We start from the raw sequence: 20,983 nt of genomic DNA, 5'->3' as shown, positions 1-20,983 counted from the left end.
AGTGTCTGTAAAACGTAAAGTATATATTAGCTTCCTTTCGTTGATTGGTAGCTAGGAATTACAAGTACACCAAAATTCTACTTACTATCATTGTATATTTATTGTATTGTTATTCTATATTATTTATTATTCATCACTTTTATTTATTAACAATATTATAAACCCCCAAAAAAATCATCGTAACGTCCCCGATCATCAGTGTCAAGGGTAGAAGTTCCTCCAGCCGCAGGGGATGGGAATTTACAGGACAGTCAGGGGAGGGGGGGATCAAATGAACATTTTTACTGTGAATCACGTTCCCGTTACCAGCGTGGAATAGCACCAGGGATTGTTTGTGATCACGTTCCTGCCGTAGCACGAAGCAATTGCAGGTGGTTGAATAATCCTGTCACGTGGTGCCCACGGGAACCCCGTAGAGGGAAACCTCTCGCCGCCGTCGAGTTATTATTTTTCTGTTACGTAAGTCCCAACGTGTACCGCGATGGGGATCAGTCGTTCCTCGACACCCGTGTATGGCAATTTGACCGTGAAAAGCATCCGACAATCGATCGAATCAACTGGGTTAACATCGCGACAAAACAGCAAACCAAAACGGCTTAAAGATTGTTTCTGTCAAAGTATCGACGATTTCCAACTTATATTTCGTATCTACCAACAATACTGTTCAACACGTGAAATACTAATCTGCAAACTATTTCTTCAGATCGTGTCCAGTTTTGGAAAAAATCAATTTAAAAAAAAATTACACATTTTGAATTTTCAAGGTGGGTTGTGGTCTTGACTTTTCATTAAAAGAGAAACTTTTTTGGAATTCGTAATACTGCAATTTGTAGTTGATAGGAAGCTGAATTAAGGCAAATCATGTTTTTTAATGTTTCTCTGGTTTAGAAGAAGCAAAAATTATTTGTTACGAAGTTCGCCTTGTCTCAGTACCCGCTAAAAGATGGGAGTAAAAACTATTTTGGGTTTATCTATACGAAAATTAAAGGTGATCTGGAAAACTCTGGAAAAAAAGGGTTGACAAAAAATTGTGGTGCAGTTGTCTCGTAGCTTTCCTTGAATCATGTTATATTAACTAAAAGAATTTTCGATCGAACAGCTGGCAGTAGAATAATCGAAGCTGATCACATTTTGTGGTCCACCATGTATATTGTAAACGAACTGTTCAAATACATCGCGAATCATGTGTACAGATTGCAATATTCCAAGTTTGTGACAGAGTAGCTCAAATGGATCGAGCAATTTGCCACGATGCTGTTTTCGCAGTAATGAATCGTTAATATGAAACATCAATTATTTACGGAACGCATAATTTCCAGGCTGTATAACCGCAAGATAGATGGTAGATGGTATAGGATATTACAGGGTATTCTTTCTTCCATTTCAGCTTCCTCGCAACCTCGTAAAATATGAAATCTTGGAGACACATTTCTGGGTTATTAAATCCCCGAAGGACCTGGCTGTACCCTGTAGTCTCCTGTCGAAAATAACGCAGATACAGGGTGAGCCAATAAGAACTGCTATCTAAAATAACTCGTTGCCTATTGATTTTTGTATCAGGAAACATTTAATGAATTATGTAGCATTTTTTTAGGGATGTTTCATTGCTTGTGTATATTGTCAGTGTACGATCGTGTAATTGAAAATGATCCAGCTCTGACTTCACAAGAAGTTTCCAAAGATCCATTCATTTTTATCCTCTTTACACCAGGCTCCTTAAAGGGTTTCGCCTGTTAATACAAACAATTTGTAAAGAATCACTCTCGACTTCACTGTTGAGCAACGGGCACCAAAACTCGTGGATATTTCATTTGAATCTATTAATTTAATCACTCCCCCGCGTGTCTTGGGTGTTCTGCGAGTGGTAAAACACGAAGATGCTTCAAAAGGTTGGTCGAGGAAAGAGCAAGTGGCTGGGTAACGAGCCAAAGACAAACCGAGTAAATTAACGGACAAAAGTACGCAGAGGTGAAGTAAAAGTAAGGGGGGGCAGAAGGTGGAACGTGAAAGGAGAGTCGCGAGGGTGTGGGAGGGCTCTCTTCAATTACGAGTTATGGCCGTTATTAAAGAAGACGATGGGCGCCGACGAGGGAAACCAGAGGGCTTACACCTCGTCGAGTTAAGGCGCAGGCCAGACTTCTCGACGACGATTAGAGTTCTTCTCGGCTGGTCTTTCATCCCCATCCCCTTTCCCCTCTTTTCATTTCCATTTGAGTTCACTTCCTTGACCACCATGAAGCTGTTTATCGTTCAAAATGATAATAAGTTACAGTGGGTAATCAAATTATTATGAACACCTCGAAGTTACCAGTCATTTGAGTTTTGACCAAGAATGGAATTGAGAATACATTTATAACGATACACATTTTTTTTTACAAAATATGTTGTTTTTGCTTTTAGTGACATATGGAAAGGATTTTATACGTTCTTCATTTTTTCAAAATATGTAGATATACAGACTCCTCTCGATTATTGTCTACTTCTTTCTACACGATTATTGTCCAGGCGTTATTCCCACAATAACGCCGCGCATTCAGATGATCTCGAGCTCTCGATCACTTACGAATCATTAAGCATCGTCTCGGTGAAAAGCCAGCGAACGACCCTCTTTTCCTCGGCGACGTGAAAAGGTCCGAAACAGGGGAGAGAACGAGCCCGAGATATTACGTTCCATTTATCCGTTCGCGATGATTTAGCAACTCTTAAACGAGGAACTCCGTTACTCTTTGGTTGTCATTGTCACGTGCAGTGTTATTTCGTGACAGGTCATTTAATCAGTGCAAGGAGAAAGACGATTGTCGACATTGGTGAATTTTTATCAGATAAACAGTCAATTGCTCTTGCTTCACTGTATATAATACTCTTTTAGGTTAGTAGTCGTAAATTCTCGCTATTGAGCGGATACATATTGTATTCATGATTTTTCAGGGTGAAAACATCCCTCAACGGTTAAAATAGGCTTTCGTATTTTTTTGCAAAAAATGAAAACGTTGGGAAACTTAAAATTAGAAGTTTTAAATGATTCCGTCACACGGAGAAGAGATAGATTTACCATGTATCTGTTTCTTATATTTATTAATTTGAGGGAGATAGTACTATTTATTAATCTTGGATGACATAAGAAAATTTATCATAAAAAATATAGGTCTACCTTCTCCAAGTATTTGCTCTATTATATTAAATTTACCTTGCAAAGAAGTAAGCTGAATTTGTCAAAAGAACTACATAACGTCTTCCACAATAAGGGCCATAAAGCAATCAAAATTCCAGACTATTTATTATAAATTTCAGTGAACCTTTCTTCGATCGGTGGGCAAATATTGATGAGGAGTGGTGTATAATCGTACACACTTGGGTAAATTTTATTTTTAAAAAAGCAATTCATTGTTATTATATTAGAACACACAATAATTTTTCTGTAACGAAAACACGGATTAAATTTGTCGATCGACATTTGGTACAAGGTATGTAATTTATAAAAAGAAAACGAGAGCATAAAAATTGTAAATTCGCATTAATTAAACATTTTTCTCGCTTTCTGGCACAAGGGAATGGAAATCGATTAGAAGCGTACGAACTTCATCGAGGATGAGAAAATCTCGCCACAAATATTCCGGGAGAGGGATCCCCCAACCCCCATCGATCGGATCGCGTTATTCCTAAAAGACAGCCGAGATTTAAAGTTCGACTCGACGACGATAAAGATTGCGATCGAGCGGCGCTATAAATTCCGTTCCGTTGGCCACGCCGCGTACCTTCGTTTCGCAAGAGTCCTCGGTGATTTACGGGTCGATGGTTTTGGAACCTGGTCACAGAAACAGGATTTCAGACACGTGCCTGTCGCTGGAAGAGGACGTGTTGACGTCGTTGTTTCTTATTTTCTAGTGGTCATCTCGTGCTATGGTCCCTTCATAGTTTTTTATATAATATTCCAGTGTCACTTATAAGGAAATTTTGTCTGTTTATTGAAGGTTTCAATCGCGGAAATGTTACTTTAGGTCTGAAAACGCAATGGCCTCCAAATTTAAGGCTATTTATTTTATTTTGTCGATACGGAATTCAAGTTTAGTTTGGAAAGTGGAAGAAAGTTAAAGCTAAGCTATTCTTTTGTCGGTCTTTAAATTAAATTGCACGAAAATTAAATCAAAAGTGAACGAAAGTTCAACCAAAATTTAACCAAAATTAAACGAAAGCTGAACCAAAATTGAAACGAAGTTGAACTAAAATCGATCGCGATATGTTATCTATTAACGTCACCTCGTTTCGATAATTGTTGTAATCGAGAGCACAGCTAGAAATCAATCTCCTATTTCGAGTTAGGTGGACTCATGTAATACACAGGGCAAACGAAGATTCCAGAAGTCCCAGAGTATGGTGGTTCACAGTCATATTGTCGGTCCCAAACTATGGAATGCAGGAAACCTGGATTCGATCACAATACGAACATTCCTCCGTAATATTCGATTAACGAGACAAACCACTGTGCGCCACGGTGGTTGACCATTTTCCCAACGGGAATTCGAAGGATCGGTGGAAAGTGTGCTCGCGATTGGGATACAGAAAATAAATGAAAAAAAAAAAAAAAGAAAAAGAAAAAGAAAACAGCATCGAATGATAGAATAGAGTCAGGTGATGACGTTTACGCATTCTGCGTCTGTTTGATCTGATACACCCTGTATTCGATCGACCTCTTAATTGCCGCTTAAATTATCCTCCATTAGGAAAATCAAGAGTATTGCATGCAAGCCGCACGCCTACACTCCGGCTCCATTATCGGAATCAAATCTACCAAGCCACGCTACTCCATTAATAGATGATTCGATTCTGGGAGGAGGGGAGAGGGCGATAGATTGCTGGCCCGGTCGACCGGCTTTTCTTTCCGCGGGTCGGATGAAAAATTGATCCGTTCAATTCCTGGAACGTCTACTTGTCTCGACAACGGTTGCGAGTTGGACTCGAGTCCAGCACAATTAACTAGTATCGTAGCGTTTTTTTTATATACAGGGTGAGTCAATAAGAACTATCGAAAATAACTCGTTATCGTATTATTTGTATCAGAAAACGTTTTAATGAATTATGTAACATTTTAAGAGACGCATCTGATGGATGCAATTTGATTACATTGTATTTAATTTTTTTTAGATAACACTGTGACCTTCTCATGGTCAATGCTTCTTTTTTTTAAATACCATCATTCTACAGGTTGTTGAATTCGTTTTTCTATTGGCAACAACGTGGTATTAAAACAAGATTCATTGACCTTGCAAAAACTTCAGGTCATCATGATATTTCAAACTAAAAAAAGAGATAAAAAAATTAAATTGTACCCATCCAATGTTATCTTTGAAATGCTACATAATTCGTTAAAATATTTTCTGCTACAATCAATAGGTAACGGGTTATTTTAGATAATTTTTAGTGACAGCCTGTATATGATAGAATTTAGTTCAGTTATAGATTGAATGCTGATAGTTCCACCGTTAAAATTCCGAATCTGTACGGTAACGGCGAACGATCCGTTATCGTTTCTCGACGAAATTACTGGGCGCGTTCGATTAAAATTTGTTAGTGTAGCAGTCCGACGCAGGAAGCGGAAGTAGTTGCACGCGGTTCACCGGTCTTGAGAGGGGAAACACGTTTATCCGTCTCCTCGGTCGATAGTTTCCAGAAGACCGACTTCATATAAGAATGTTTCCTACCTCGACGACCCCCTCGAATCGATCATATCGGACGTTCCAGATCCGCTCGAGCGTGTGTCCACGGTGCAATTGCATACCTCTGTATTCTGTCGGATCAGTGATCGGTATCCCATTCGATTCGTAGCTCGCCAAACATCTTTTATCGGATAAATTTCCGTATATACCTCTGAACGTGTGAGACTTCGCGGTTAAAAATATTGCTGTACCTGTCTTTTCTTTTTTATGAATCATCCTGTAGAACTTGGAACAAGGTTATATCTCGGGGAGAAATAGTAAATCGAAATTGTGGAGCAACGGTTATCGACGGGATCTCGAGTTCGATCACTTCCCGATTCTGCTCGAATACTCCTGGTCTGATCATCACTCGACGTTTCTACTTATTTCGAAATATTGACCACGGTACGCTGGTCCTTTGCAGTTTCAAATCTTAGTATATTATTTTCATGAATCACCTTGTAGAAATTGAAACGAAATTATCAATATAAAATGTAAATCGAAATTGTTGAATAACAGTTCTCGAGAGGATCGAGTCGGAGAACATTTCGTCGATATTCTGCAGTGTCTGATCATAAGTAGCTGTTTCTACTTATTCTCACATTGACCACGGCAGGATGATTGTTACAGTTTTAAAGTAATATTAAATTGACATAAAATTGACGAAATACTTTTTCATCTTGTATTTGTTATTCGAAACTTTTTATCTAGATAATGAGTTTGCCCATCTCTGTTGTATAATGAATTGTAAATGACAGCCTAATGCAGAAAAAAATTGTCACTCTGCATAGAGCTAGCGTGATCTTCTTGATTCGATTATTGGTAATGGGACACCCTGTAGATTCTCAGTCGCGAATTGCCGTGATTTTCGGTGCATATACCGGCCCTCTGGTTCGTCGTGTGCGACAGCCCGAAAAACGATATCCCTCGAAACAGACTCCCCCGTTCCGTTCCCATGCATAATGCATACGCGGTGACAACACGGTCATCAGAAACATTTTCAGGGGATCTCGTTAGTATTCCCCGAAATATTATTAATTCCTCGCGTGTTGGTATGCAAATCACACCCGGATAAATCAGCCGTGATGCATCGGTCGCGTCGTGGGTGTATTTGCCCCCCCCTCTGAATATTTCCTGATGTCAGGGATGTGTCGCGATTCGAGCAAATCGAGGATATGTAAAAGTGAATATTATTATGTTTATTTCTTTATTTATAATTGTTTGATTTTTTCTTTCTTTTATCGATGCTCGGAGATTGGGCCCCGTTGGGCTATTGTTCTCTCCTATTGTTTCCAGGTTAGTTGAACAAGCAGGTCGAATCGTAGAAGGATTAGACGGCCATTTTGGCGGGAAGATAGTCGGCCGGCGACCTTGAACAGCGCAACATTTCCCACCCCGTTGAAGCGAAGAAGCCAGGAAATAAATCCGTTGCGTGATCCTCTCACACCCTCCTCCCCCCCTTGGTTGTCGCGATTCCGTTATAAATGGAATTTTTTCATTTCGTTCTGATTTTCTTTCCGGTAGCGTGATTCCCAGAAGAGTTGATTTATCATTGTGTATTCTGGGAAAATTGTTCGTTGAACGGATACCAAAATTTTCACTGTAAAACCAAAAAAAAAAAAATCTTTGACAGAGTTCCCTTTCACGACAGGTGGATTATACTTCTGAAATCGATATTCGAGTAAATCGAAAATTCTCAAGCTAAATATTCATTTTCAAATAAATCGAAGCCTGACGAGTATTCGAATATTCGAGTAGTTTGAATTTTTGTTCAAACAGTTCGTCGATTTCAAGTAATTCGGGAAATTCAAATGCTCGTAAATTACAGATACTTTTACTCCCCTAGTTTTCGGCTTGTAACGTTGTTTCGCGGCGTTAATTAATGTGGCCTCGATATGTTTTTATTTTTTTCTCGCGTTATCAGGCCCAGGGGAACTCACTCATCCCGTCGATCGGTTGAGTGATCTTTTTGTGATCGGCTGTGAGAGATCTCGACTTGTGTAATGTCGCTTCACGGCGTTAATTAATGAAGCCTCGATTTTCTTCTCTCTCGCGTTATTGGATATCCAAGGGGGAACTCTTATCCCTGCGGTTGGTCAAGTGACCTTTCGGTGGAACATTTTAACAATAGGTAATTAGGTGCATCTACAGTGAAGATGATGATAAGAAAAGGGAGCATCCACAGAGTGTCTGGTTTTACCGGACTATCTTTTCGGTGGAATATCTCGTAAGGAACAGAAGTTTATTTAGGCAGTTTATATTAGGCCCAGTTTACTTTGGGCAGAATTTACGTTAGATCTAATTTACTTTAGGCCTGATTTATTTTGGGTAGAATTCACGTTAGATCCAATGTACTTTAAGCCCAGTTTACTTTAGCTAACAAACTTTAAGCCCAGTAGTCAATTTTAGGTCCAATTTCCTAAATACTCACTTTACTTCGGGCCCAATGTACTATAAGCCTAGTTACTTTAGTCTCTAACACGTGAGAATTCAACTATGCACAAATCCAAACTCCACCATCCACCAAGAAACCACAATAACGAATAACATATTATCCTGAAAACAGCGACTGCCCAGAAGATAGGCTGACGCATCGCTGATCCAAAGTTAACAGAAATCCAGCAATCCAACAATCCCGCATCTCGTAAGATCCTCGAATCCAAAGTCTTCCAATACATAGACTACCTAGCGTCGGAATTTCCGGAAATTCCGTTATTCCCTTAAAAGATCCAGATCCGTGACTGCACCGTACTACGGAAGAAATCGATGTTCCTCTTTCGCGGAAGGTCGTCCCCGAGCGCAGAACACCCAAAGACAGTTCGTCATGACGACGACGCTTCTTCCAGTATCGAGGAACACGTAAAATATTTATCGAGCATCATCGGGGCCCGGGGGACGACAAACAAGGAAACGGGAAATTGGAGAGGAAATAGACGACGCTGGGGGGAGAGGGGGGCTGGCTGGCGAAACGCGACGAAAGATCAAAAGACACGTTCTGCAAACTCTTCCCTCTGGATGCTTGTCGACAGTCCTCGTAAATTACAGGGACCGAACGAGGAGTTTACCTCCGTTGAATTTTCAATCGTTCTTCGTATGGTCGAGAGGAGTGTTTACGCGTGCAAACGTGGGGCACAGTCGTTATTGGCTGCCTGGATCCCCACAGTAGAGGAGCTTCGCCACTTCTACGATCACTGATATCGATGCTGATGGATCATTCTAGATACACGATATTCTATTGAATTCGAATGACTACCCGTGATTTATCTTCTGAGCTGGAAAATTTTCGAATTATTCGAATATGTTCGTACAGGATCTCGAACTTTCGAGTTACTCGTGAAAATTCGAATTGCTAGTGTTACTTGAATATTTATCTATTTACCATCACATACTAATCGAACTGTAAGGAAAATTTTAGGCGGATTTTTTTTTTCAAAAATACTATGTTGATTTCAAGTTGCTTGAAAAATTCAGACATTCGATATATATTCGATATATTTTTGGAACTGTTTCAAGCCCGGGTATCTATTTGTTAAAAAAAGAAAGAAAGGGTACATTTCATTATTGTTGAAGTCATAATAACACCGAAAACATAAAATACGTAGTTTCTTCATCTGTTCATAATAATTTGATTACCCAATTTATCTGTCTACGGGTAGCAAGAGGAATCGACGGGGTGCTTAGCACGCGACTTTTGCAAGGCCACGTCGAGGGAGGCCGACCGTTCTATAACCAATTAGTTTCCCTCTTTAAGAAACTGCCTACGGAAGTAGTACTCCAGTGTCCTTCGCCGTCGGTCGAAGTGGCCCGAGGCTTCGACCGCAGCCCACACCACCCTGTGTCCCCTTTTAGGACGAAAATAGGAAATCATCATCTCGACGATGACTCCCTGGTTTTTCACTCCGAATAGAGCGCCACTGAACGCTCGTGGAACAATGGGGGTTTATCGAGGTTATTAATCGCGGATGACGGCTGCGAGCCCCATTTTGGGGGTTGGGGAGGGTGTCTCTATACACACCAATTCGCTTTCCGTTGATCTGGTTACGTTGAATGGTTACATATACATGTCGAAAGTGTGGATTAAAATTTTGTATTAGGTGTACAAATAAATTTATGGATCTGTGGAAACTTGAAATTTAACGTTAATGTCGATTTGAAGTACCGACTACTTTTGCTTTTTTGTTATCTATCCTCTTCTCGAAATTCTCTTGGGAAATTTGTTTACTTTCTGGTTAGTGATTTCCAAAGTAGAGAATAGAATCACTTTCGAGAATTGATTACAAATGGGAATTGTCCATAGGCAGTGGAACGATCGAATCGGTCGGTAACGGTCAGCGAAGCTTTAAAGGGTCGTTCCCCCCTCTTTGGAGGAATTGAATTTTTCGATTTAATCCGATCTCTTAACCTTCTTTTCAGATCCCTGACCGCACGAGAAAACGGCGGCCATTTCGCTCGATCGCCGGAGGATTATCCTGTCCTGTCATCCATCGGGGATCCGATTTTAATGAAAGCTTTTCCTGGTAAGTCCGTTCCGCTATTCGAATTCCCTGGAATCGATTGATTATCGTTCTCCCGACAAAAATCGACTATTAAGACGTTCATTTCCCCCTGTCTGGAGAATTCAAGTCGAAATCTTCGACTTCTTCGTTTGTTCTCGTAGCTCGATTATTTTATATTTATTATGAATATTTTCACGTTTTTTTTTCTTTCGCGATAATTTCTAGTGACAACGTGGGAATGTTGATAAAAATTGAAATTCCATACGGTGAGTTGAACGAGATGTATGAAAGTGTTAAAAGATTTCTGGAATATTGAGGTAGGTAGATGGACAGAGTACTTGCTTTCCACCCGAACGACTCGAGTTCGAATCTCCGCCAAGCGTGTTGTGTTCGGCAATCCTTTCTCCTCGAGACCTACCACAATTTTTACACGGAATCTTCATATTTCTTGCGGAATGGTCATCGAAAGGTGAAAAAGTGTTATCGTTAAAAATCTCTAAAAAATTGTGGAACGCAAGGATTTAAAGTAGAATCCCTTCTTTAAGTTATAAAATGCCAGGAATTCCGAGGATTTCAGATAGACACCACAGTATTTAGAAAAAAGTCCCTGGAATTTTAATGTAGGTTGTGAAATAAAACTGCCAGAGCGTTTTAAGATAAAATTTCGAGGCGAAGGAAATATTTAAGATTCGAAATTAAAAAAGATATTCATAGGATTATAAATAATCTGGTCTTTAAGAATCCATAAATTGTAAATATCCGAGGAATCAGGTGAATTTGAAATGAATCATATTAGAATTGGAAATGCCTGAGAATATTATGAAATTCTTGATAATACTAGAAAACCGAGAAACTGTTCCATTTACCTATGTGTCTGGGCAAATGTATGCTACAAACTTCCTACAATATTACCACAGTATATTAGACAGTGTTTGATACATTGGTTTACATATAGCTTATATACATATAGTACAGAGATCTTTATTTGCGAAAGGAAGCTTTGTTTAATGAGCTTCCTCGGTGGATAATGCGATTATGGTTGTATTAAAGGTACGTCGTTTCATCAATGCCTGACTCGTATCACTTAATCCCAGTATAACCATGTAATAGGTAGCGAATCGAATCGTACCACGTATTTACGTATACTGACATACGATGTTCATTCGTTTATTACTACATTACTTATTGTCATCGCAGACAATACATTAAAAAATACTATATTGAAAGATTCATATTTACTAATACCTAAAATACTTAAACTAGTTTTTTTTCCTCGATATTTTCCAACTTTCATTTGTGCATCATTGATTTCTCATTTCTTAATATTTCATCAATTTTAAACTAATGTGAATTTTATGGCACAATACAATTACAACACAAATTATTGTTATTGAAAATACCTTTTCGTATTTAATATTAGAAATTGGATCGTGTAGTAAAAACTCCCTGGATTATTTCAAATCTTTGGAAGCCTGTAAGACAAAATAGTCACGTTGCTTTCCCCATTATCCTTATGAATCGCGTCGTGAAGAATAATGCAATAATTTTAGGTCCGAAAAACACCATCATGGGAAGTTTTCCATTCCTCTTCCCTCCACTTCTACCGCGTCTTACAGCGGCCGCAAACTTCGCCAAGTGACCTACAATTTATTCTTCTCCGTTCGCGGTCCTTCCATTGAATTTCATTAATGTAATCGTCCGCCGGGTGGAAATTAATTAAATTAACGGCTGATTAAATTGATCGCGACTGCGACCGTGGTTCCTTCCGCGTCCCGAAGCAATTAAGAAATTAATCAGATTTTCGCAAAATTCACGCACACCTTTACGTTTTTCCATTCATATTTTTTCGCCAAGGGAGAAAGAATTTCTTATAGGGATGGGAAATCGAACGAAATGAATCTACACACAGTGGGTGATCGAATTATTATGAACACTTCGAAATTACCAATCATTTGAATTTTGATCACGAATGGAGTCGAAAGTTATGACACCTTTTTAAACGAAATATTATTTCAAATAACATTCGAGTCCCAAGCGTCTTCCATTTTGATCGGTCTAATTGTTTTTTCCCACGATTTTTCGACGGATGATTGGGACCTGTTCTTCCGTTTCCTCGAGAAATCGTCGAAATCAACGACGCAATCCTTCAGCATCCTCTCGCGTAACAATTTGTGGATTGTCCTGGACGTCGCGCCGTTTCGACGCGGCAGCCTGCAATTCAATTAACCCAATTGACTCGAGATAGCCGGTACGTGGCCCCCTAACACGGGAACGTCACTCGAATGTCAATATTTGTCAATGGCCAAATGGCAATAGGCGTCTCTTGTGATTGCACACGCTGACGTTCAGCTTCGATTCGACCGTGAATTAACCAGCCAAAAATTATACGTTCACTGTTCTATCGTCCATAAAATCGGTATAAAAACGGTCGTAGTTACAGGTGTGACAATCGAGAAAAATCGCCTTTTGGATCGAACATGAACCACAACATTAGAGATGTTTAAATTAAGCCTAAAGATATCACTAGACTTGGTGAAATACAATGAAAAAAATAATCATCAATTACATTAAAAAAATTCACTACAGTTTTCTAAGAATACCAACAGTTCCGAAGTAAATTACGATGGGTCGAAAAAGACTCGAGGAACGGTCCAAGGCTTAAAGAATAGGAAAAAAATCGTTATTCTCGTCATCGATCGCCACAGTGGTAAAAAATCGTGTTTCCTTGACACCGAGCGAAGTCTTCCGTTTACCACATTCGAACGGTATGTGCAGGATCGAATTTTCGCACGAGTGAAACACGATCGGGCCATCCGGAACAGCAAGTCACCGAAAAAAAAAAAAAAAAAAAAATAAATAAAAGGACCGGCAACTGCGATGCCTCGAATTCGAGATTCACTTTTGACCGACCAGCCGTGCTTATTACTTCCGGTCCCGCGGTGTTCCCCCTCACCTCCTGCGGTTAATTGTTCGTCGGATGTGTCGAACGGGGGGTAAATGTCGCGGCTCGACTATCGGGGCAAAGGAGAGTTAATGAGGCCGTTATCATGGCCGTGTATGATTAAAAAAGAGGGTGTGGACGGTGGCGATCAGGGGAGGGATAATTAACCGTGGCGATCACGATCGTTCACTTCGTTACGGTTTATCACTATGTACGGGGTGGCTCGTTGATACAATCAGTGTTCACCTGGAATATCTCTGTTATACTTGTAGGACTAGAATTATGAAAATATTAGGTTGATATAAAAGTTCGTCACAGTTGCAAAAAATTGAAGAAAAAATGTATGGTCTAAAAATTATATTTAATCGATATACAGTGGGCTCTAACTATATTGCCATGATCGGGGCTGTAATAATCGGCTAATTCGCAATTTTTAGTGGAATATACAGGGTGGGTCAATAAAAACTACTATCTAAAATAACTCGTTATCTAATGATTGTATTAGAAAACGTTGGAATGAATCATGTAGTGCTTTGAGGGACGCATCGGTGGGATAGAATTTGATTTTTTGTGTATTTCCAAGGACAATGCATTCTTTTTGTTTTAATTCCTCGCTGCTGTTGATGGAAGGACGAATTCAGCGACCTATATCTTTTCCGCGTGGACCAAGCGCCCCATTACTACGCTCGCCGCTGGATAACGAGGCATAATGGCGACCCGTATCTGATGAAAACCGCGGCGGGGGTTTAGCCGGGCGAATCCGAGGAATTTGTTGGCCGAACACGTCAACGCTCGATGAAAATCTCTGTTACAGGGGTGGAGGGATAACAGAATATAGCTGGGATCATTACGAATATACCTTTAACATGATAATAAATATCGTGCTGGGGATTAAGAGAATGACAAAACCAGAGGTTGTTGCTGGTTTTCGCAGGAAGGGTTTAATCGAACGTGGGCTGGACACGTGATCATCGCATGGATTAATCTGCACGCCTATTAACCTTCGAACTGTTGGTATTTTTTCATAAAAAAAAATGGTCTCGACCAAAAATTTATGTATGTATATACAGGGTGTCCCAAAATAGGTGGAGCCCTTGAAAGGGGTGATTTCTGGGGTGATTTGAAATAGTTTTTTCCTTAACGAAAAAATTCTCCGAGGATTTGTTAACGAGATATTAACAGTAGGTATAACGCCTCTCGTAAACCTAGTGTTAACGAAAAACCCCCACCAATCAGAGCGCTAGTCTCCTGCAGTAACGTTGGACTACCTAAACCGCCCCACTTTCAACTACAAATCGGTATGTAAGAATTTGTTAGTAATATTACAAACTACGTTTCGTTACCAACATTTTACGATAGAAAATTTTCTACAATTTTAAACTCTAATTTTTTTTACTCTTATCCATTGACAAACATACTGTGAGGGGACTCGATAATTTTCGTGGATCCCCATATTTGCTCGCGACCTACGACGAGCTTATGAATGTCCCCTGAATAGCAATCACGCGACCAGCGTACACAGAATCCCGCTAAAACGGTTACCAGGGGAGTGCAGGAAAAACGTCACGGTTTCTGTTTGGCTGCTTGTATACTACCGGTCAAAAGTATGGACACACCCTTTCGATTCTTCACACCCATTAGATCTTCACGATTCCGACCAATTGCAATTTTTTTCAATTCTTTTTAACACATCAAACTAATGTCCCCAACTTCACAAATGAACTCAAGTTATTTTTTTTTTTAAAGAAGTTGTTCCGTTTTAAAGGGTGTACCCATACTTTTGACCGGCAGTGTATGCATGGCGAGAACGAGAACCGGGGGATACGAATGGATAATTTGCCTCCTTGCACACACTTGGATGAATGAGAGAAATCGGTCCTACCCCGGAACAATCGATAATTAAGCCGGTTTCTCTTTGCCCAGCCTGGTTGATTGTCATATTCGTGGCGGTGGGTGAGAAAAGCGTCCCGTGGGCGGAGACATAGACGACCCGATTTCAGGGGGGCAGAGAAGGGGAGAACGGTTGCAGCCGCTGAATGTCAATGAGGCTTATTAAAGTCAATACCGCGGGCACACGGATTGTAACTCGGCGTCTGTTCTCGAACGTTCAGTGTACACGTGTATCGAATGAATGGGGGATGTGGGAATTTTATCATTTGCTGGGAATCGCCACGTTTTTGTTTATTAACCCGTTGTCCTATGATTTTCTTGATGTCTACAATTTTTTGCCAATATTTTAACAAACACCTATAACATTATTAAAATTGTCGTTCTTTCCACTTTGAATCTCATTTGTTAATTAAACATTTAATTTACAAATTTTCTCTATGTTCCCTTATACGTGTAATATTTTTTTAATAATTCCTTTAATACAGAGGCTCCATAATTGGGACACGATCCGTAGTACCTACTATACCCTAGTGCACTTGTCTCGTATATGATCCTATAGTAGATAGTGGCACATTTCGTGGCATCGACAAATCGGTGACGCGAAACGCCGACGTTCCCTTAACCGAAATTTTCGAGTGTATTCGCGATCCAAACCGATAGAACAATGGATCCCTTGGACAAGCGTCTTCATCGTCAACCGGCTGTCTCCTTTGTGCCGGAAACAATGAGTTCGCCGACTGAAAAGAAGCGTGTTCCCGTCCCTCCGCCCACCCCTTTTTCCTCTTTTTCGCCTCCCACGACCCGACCACCATCGTCGAATTTCAGTTTCGCGCTCGCCCGCGACCCTTTTTGCATCCGACTCGTCGACGGCTGGTCGACCCGCGGGAATCCCGTCGAAACTTCGCGGCGTAATTCGATTTCCTGGCGAACAATCGTGGGAACTCGTGTTTCCCTCATCCCTTTATCACTACCACCTCCTTCCACCTTTCGAGAGTTCGTTCGCAAAACTAGACCGGCTCGTTGCGATTCAAACGGGATGAAGAAAACGGACGAAATAAACTTTTTTTTTTTCGCGAAGTCATTTTCCATCCGCCGTGCGTGATTTTCTAATTTTTCTTGGATCGAAAAACCCGTTTTTAACCCTTTCGGTGCTACTAGCATGTATACACGTGTTTACAGGTCAGTGAAATAGGTTTTGTAAAAAGGTACCGTAGATCGTATATTATATGTAAAATTCTAGTTAGCAAGAAAACAATCAAAACTTTTATGATGGTGATAAAAATTTTAGACAAACAGAATTCAATCAAATTAATTTTATACGTAATCTTTGTAACACTACTCATATACAAGAATGAACTACCTTTATGGACATCCCAAAATGGCATTTGATATTTAGTCATGTTTATTGGATTAAATTCGTGTAGGTAATTAATGGTTACACGTTAGTTTTGTACTTATATGTAGAATGAAATATTCATTTTAAATAAAACCATTTAAAAATTGAAATTAAAAGATATACCTTTCACATGATAAATGTTTAAAAAAAACTATGTACATGTATAGATGGAAAAGTAAACACTGCATATCAAATTTTTAATTAAATAATATTAAATTAATAAGGCCAATTCCGAAACGGCCCTATTGGTACCTTACCATCTGATCCATCTTTATGATGTCAGTCTCTAGATCTTCGATAAAATACGGTTTTTTTCAGGGAGACAACTGTATTACGTTCGATACTTCCATAACAACGCGTACAAATATTTCGATTTGCGTTGTATAAACATTCCCTGGATCACAAATATAAAGCGACAATCCCTCTGTGGCCCATCAACGTAATATTTAGCTATGACTGCCTGTTTTAACTGGCTCCGTACATGCTCGTCCTCATCGAATGATTGTGATTCTCTAATATTTGCAATTTCACCGTGTGATTTCGGGGACGTTTAAACGAGGATCGGTCAGGCAGATTGTATTCATTCCCGCTAATCATGAACGTCTGAACAAATTTACAAAATCATTCACACATCGACGATCAGAGTAATATATAAATCTACGACTAGACTGTGGATTTTATGAATTTACACACTATAGGGTGCTCTGAAATATTGGATGCACATGACACGAAGTGAAGATTATAAAATATTTATAAAAATTTCTTTTTAGTATTCGACCTACGTAAATTTTCCGTCGACCTTTTCTGTATTCCCAAACTTTGAAATAATTTTATTCGAAGGGATACAAATTAATCATTTGAAATTTAATATAATAAATACTAACAATATGCATTTGATTACATATTATATTTCTTACCAAGAAAAAAATCCCTAAACAAAGCTTAACTTTTTTGGCCCTCACAGTAGAATGACCTCTTAAATGGTACTGCGCTTGATCCTTTCAACCCTCCAATGGCATCCAACGATAAATCGACGTATTAACACTAAACCTACCGAACTCTTCGAAAAGGTAGAAATTCGAACGACAAAACCGGTCATTTAACCGGTCGTGGTAATTTTAACGTTAATCGACTGGATACTTTTCGTATGTATTGCAAATCTCTGCGCTAGAATTCGTCGTGTTTCCTCCCGAACGGCATTAATAATTAGCCTAATGACAAAACCCCAGCCCTCTGGGGTCCGTTCCACGGTAAACAAACGAGAAATCCTCGCCCGTTCGGTCCGCGTTATTTCCGACGAATTACGGGCATTCGATCGTAGCTTTCCCTACCAATATCCGGTGATTACAGGGGCTGTGGTTCAAGATTAACTAACCGAAACGAGACCCGTGTCGTCTGTCACGCGTTCTGCTAACACGCTGATGGACAGAACGCGATAAGAAATCGCTGGGGAGAATTGGATCAAAACGTAGGGGATGCTGGGAGTAGTTGCCACGTTTTTTAACCCTTATCCGTCCCTTGTGTCAATTTAACAAATATTTTTCTCTTAAGAAATGATATTCCGTCATGTGTAGGTAAATTTAGCTGGAATCTCCGTGACTTTTATTATAAAGAAATTGTAAACTTAACTAGTTATCTCTTCGTTATATTAATTTTTTACCACTGTGCCAATTGCACACCTAGGGACGAATTAAGTTGGGAAAATGAGGGACGGATTAGGGTCAATTGACAATTTTTTTCTCTCTAATTATTAGGTATTTAAAAATTTTCTTTATATAGTAACAGAAAAAAGAAGATTTTGTGATTTAAAAAAAAATTACTAACTTTGTGGTACCAGTGTAAATACATGTTGGCTCGGTGGTAATTAGGATAGGAATGGTAAGATTTTTATTAAAATACTTGGAAGATGAATGAATTCTTTTAAAAAATTTCTTTGCAAAAGTAATATTGGAACATGTAATGTAATGTAAGTGAATTTGTAATTCGTACAAAAATTGTGCTTATTTCGATATACCCAAGTTGCAACTTTGTACACAATTCGTCGTGAGGGAACGCGAGTAGTCGCGGTTAGCGGTGCCTCTGAACAACCGACAATCGTACAAAACGAGACAAATCCGCTTATTAAGGGCAAACTGAGGGGTGGAGGGGGAGACTGCGCGAGAATCTCGCGGGCCAAAGCAGCCAGACACTCCGAACTTCTCTGCAGACATTCCGTAGTTAATAATGGCTTGTTAAGTGGCCGGCCTTGTTCGGCGCACTTAAGTCATGCATACTGTATGCACACCGGTGCAATATAGGGGCAACAGCATCGTGATAAACTCTTGCGCACGTATTCCATGACCCAAACCCCCCTCCAGGTCGGATAGTTCAGTCGAGCAGTATGTGATTCTATGAGCAAAAATAAGTTGAACAGGAAAAATAAATTTTTTTTTTGTTTCAAGGTTATGATTTTTCGAGATAATTGAATTTGAAAATCTACTGGGTTCGCGGGCAATTTAATAGGACGTTGGCTAGCGCGTCTGTTCATTGAATTCCGTTTCTATTTAATACCAGAACGACTACATGTGGTTTGGAACCTTTTGACAGTAATCGAGGCACCTCTGTACTAAAAATAAAATCAGACACATCCGTGTATCTATACATTGACATTAGATACAGAATATCTATAAAGCACCGATAGACTACTCGAATAGTCCCTCCAATTGAATCTCCGAATTCCTCCAATGATTTTTAGAACTGCAAGTACGTACCGAATGAAATTTAAAAGACAAAAAGGGTGGTTAATCTGTTCCCGAAGCCGAAGTAACGAATTATTATCAGTCGAAGCGGAACGGGGGATCTTTCCACGTCCAATCACGCGTCCGTAAACTGTTTCATCCCGTATTCTCCGGAGGATCGACGATCGATCGGCGTCCCGTACGCGATAAAACGGAAATCAGGCTGACGGAAGGGGCGTAACGGAGACACTGTAATGGACGTTCGTGCAATTTTTCTTTTATACAGGACTTCTGGGACTTCGAGTCCAGGACGCTGATCAGCGCGTCGAGAGGGGGTTCCTTTCTATCCCTTTGGCCGGGACGCTGTTTCTCACCGCCCCTTACTCCGCAACCCCGCAGACTCATTCGAGCGTGCGAAACATCCCTTACGGAGCGGAAAACCGGCAAGGGTGTGATTTTCTTACCCGAGCTTCTTGTTGATCGTGGAACTTTGCCTGGGATATTTCGTCGTCCGTGTCGACGAACTTGCTGGGAATTTTGGGGGTGGACTGGGGGTTGAAACGATGGAGTTTTGATTAAATTCACGGGGAAATAAGGGGAAGAGGAGGTGAAGTAGATTAATTTTAATCGTATTGGAGTGTTAAGCCGTGAATAGAGAGTTGTCAACCGTATGTCTGATGTTCGACCACCGTAATAATAATAACATTAATAATATAATATTTATTTATAAATGGACTATAGAACCTTTGATATAATAATGTATACGGAAATCTAGAGGATAAAGGAAAAATTTAGATATGCAATAATGTGGAACATATACCAGAGTTTAGAACAACTTATCATAGAAAATTTAACAAATGTTCTACAATACTATACAAAAAATAACAAAAAAAGATAAGAGTTTACGGAAGTATTTACAAAAATGTACAGAAAGTTAAAAAAAAAAATGGTACATTCATAATTTTCAGCCGTGTATTGCTGCTTCATTTAAAGGGACTGTAGATTACTAATTGCTGCAACGGCGTAACAATTAAACGGGGCAAGTCGCTCACCGAGTAGAAATATCGAGTTTCTCGGTCGAAAGTGAACCGAGACGAACGGAGTTTCTCGTTTGAGCTCTCACCAGAATAAAATGTTTGCGATCCGCGGACAATGGAGGGGGTAATAACCGGGCCGGCTTAATAATGAACATTGTAGCCGATTAATGGCCCGGCTTTGCAACTTCATTGTGCCTGCTCGTTTCTACGGCGCATTGTGCTCGCCCCGCTCTCCATTACGAGAGCCCACGAAAGATCAACCGCAGTTCCAGTGTTGTCGAAGGTCTTGACGCTTGTAATACGACGTTTTCGAGACGGAATTGTGCCAATTAATGGAAATTTCTTGGGAAGAAATTATTATACGAATCTCTTCAAAACTTTGAGAATACTTTATTGTACAATTAAATTGAATACGAAATTTTTTATTTTTATGCCAAGTCTATAAAAATTATAATTATAAGGACTTATGTGCAATACGTAAGCAAAGAAAGGTGTTTCAGCGTTAAAAGGTTAATCATAAATTTTTTAGGTAGCTAACGACTATGTATTTATTTATAACAACAGAACAGCTGTCGACATTGCAATTATATTTATTTATAAATTGCAGAACGTGTAAGAGCCCAGTAAACGACTGCTACATTTCTGAAATATTTTCAATAAAAATTGTACTTATTAATGTTTGCTTAATACGCTGAACTAAAAATATGGGATTATATTTCTTTGCCTAATGCAGCCAATTACTCGTTGGTTTATCCTAAAAACTTTGTTAATAGAAAAGATAATCGCACAAAAATTTTACTGTGCATTCTCGAA

The 20,983-nt window shown here is 39.6% G+C and overlaps 1 long non-coding RNA gene across 1 annotated transcript in view; it reads left to right on the top strand.

Annotated features, from left to right (window-relative positions):
- The window catches only part of LOC107189227, a 73,558-nt gene that overhangs the window by 35,166 nt on the left and 17,409 nt on the right, over positions 1 to 20,983 (top strand). Inside the window, exon 3 of the long non-coding RNA XR_001516232.1 lies at positions 10,107 to 10,210. This is a non-coding gene — a long non-coding RNA (uncharacterized LOC107189227). The remainder of the gene's footprint in view (positions 1 to 10,106; positions 10,211 to 20,983) is intronic.

Source organism: Dufourea novaeangliae, unplaced genomic scaffold (genome assembly GCF_001272555.1).
Source record: "Dufourea novaeangliae isolate 0120121106 unplaced genomic scaffold, ASM127255v1 scaffold146, whole genome shotgun sequence".
Taxonomy (NCBI): domain Eukaryota; kingdom Metazoa; phylum Arthropoda; class Insecta; order Hymenoptera; family Halictidae; genus Dufourea; species Dufourea novaeangliae.
This window is presented reverse-complemented; position numbering and strand designations above follow the sequence as displayed.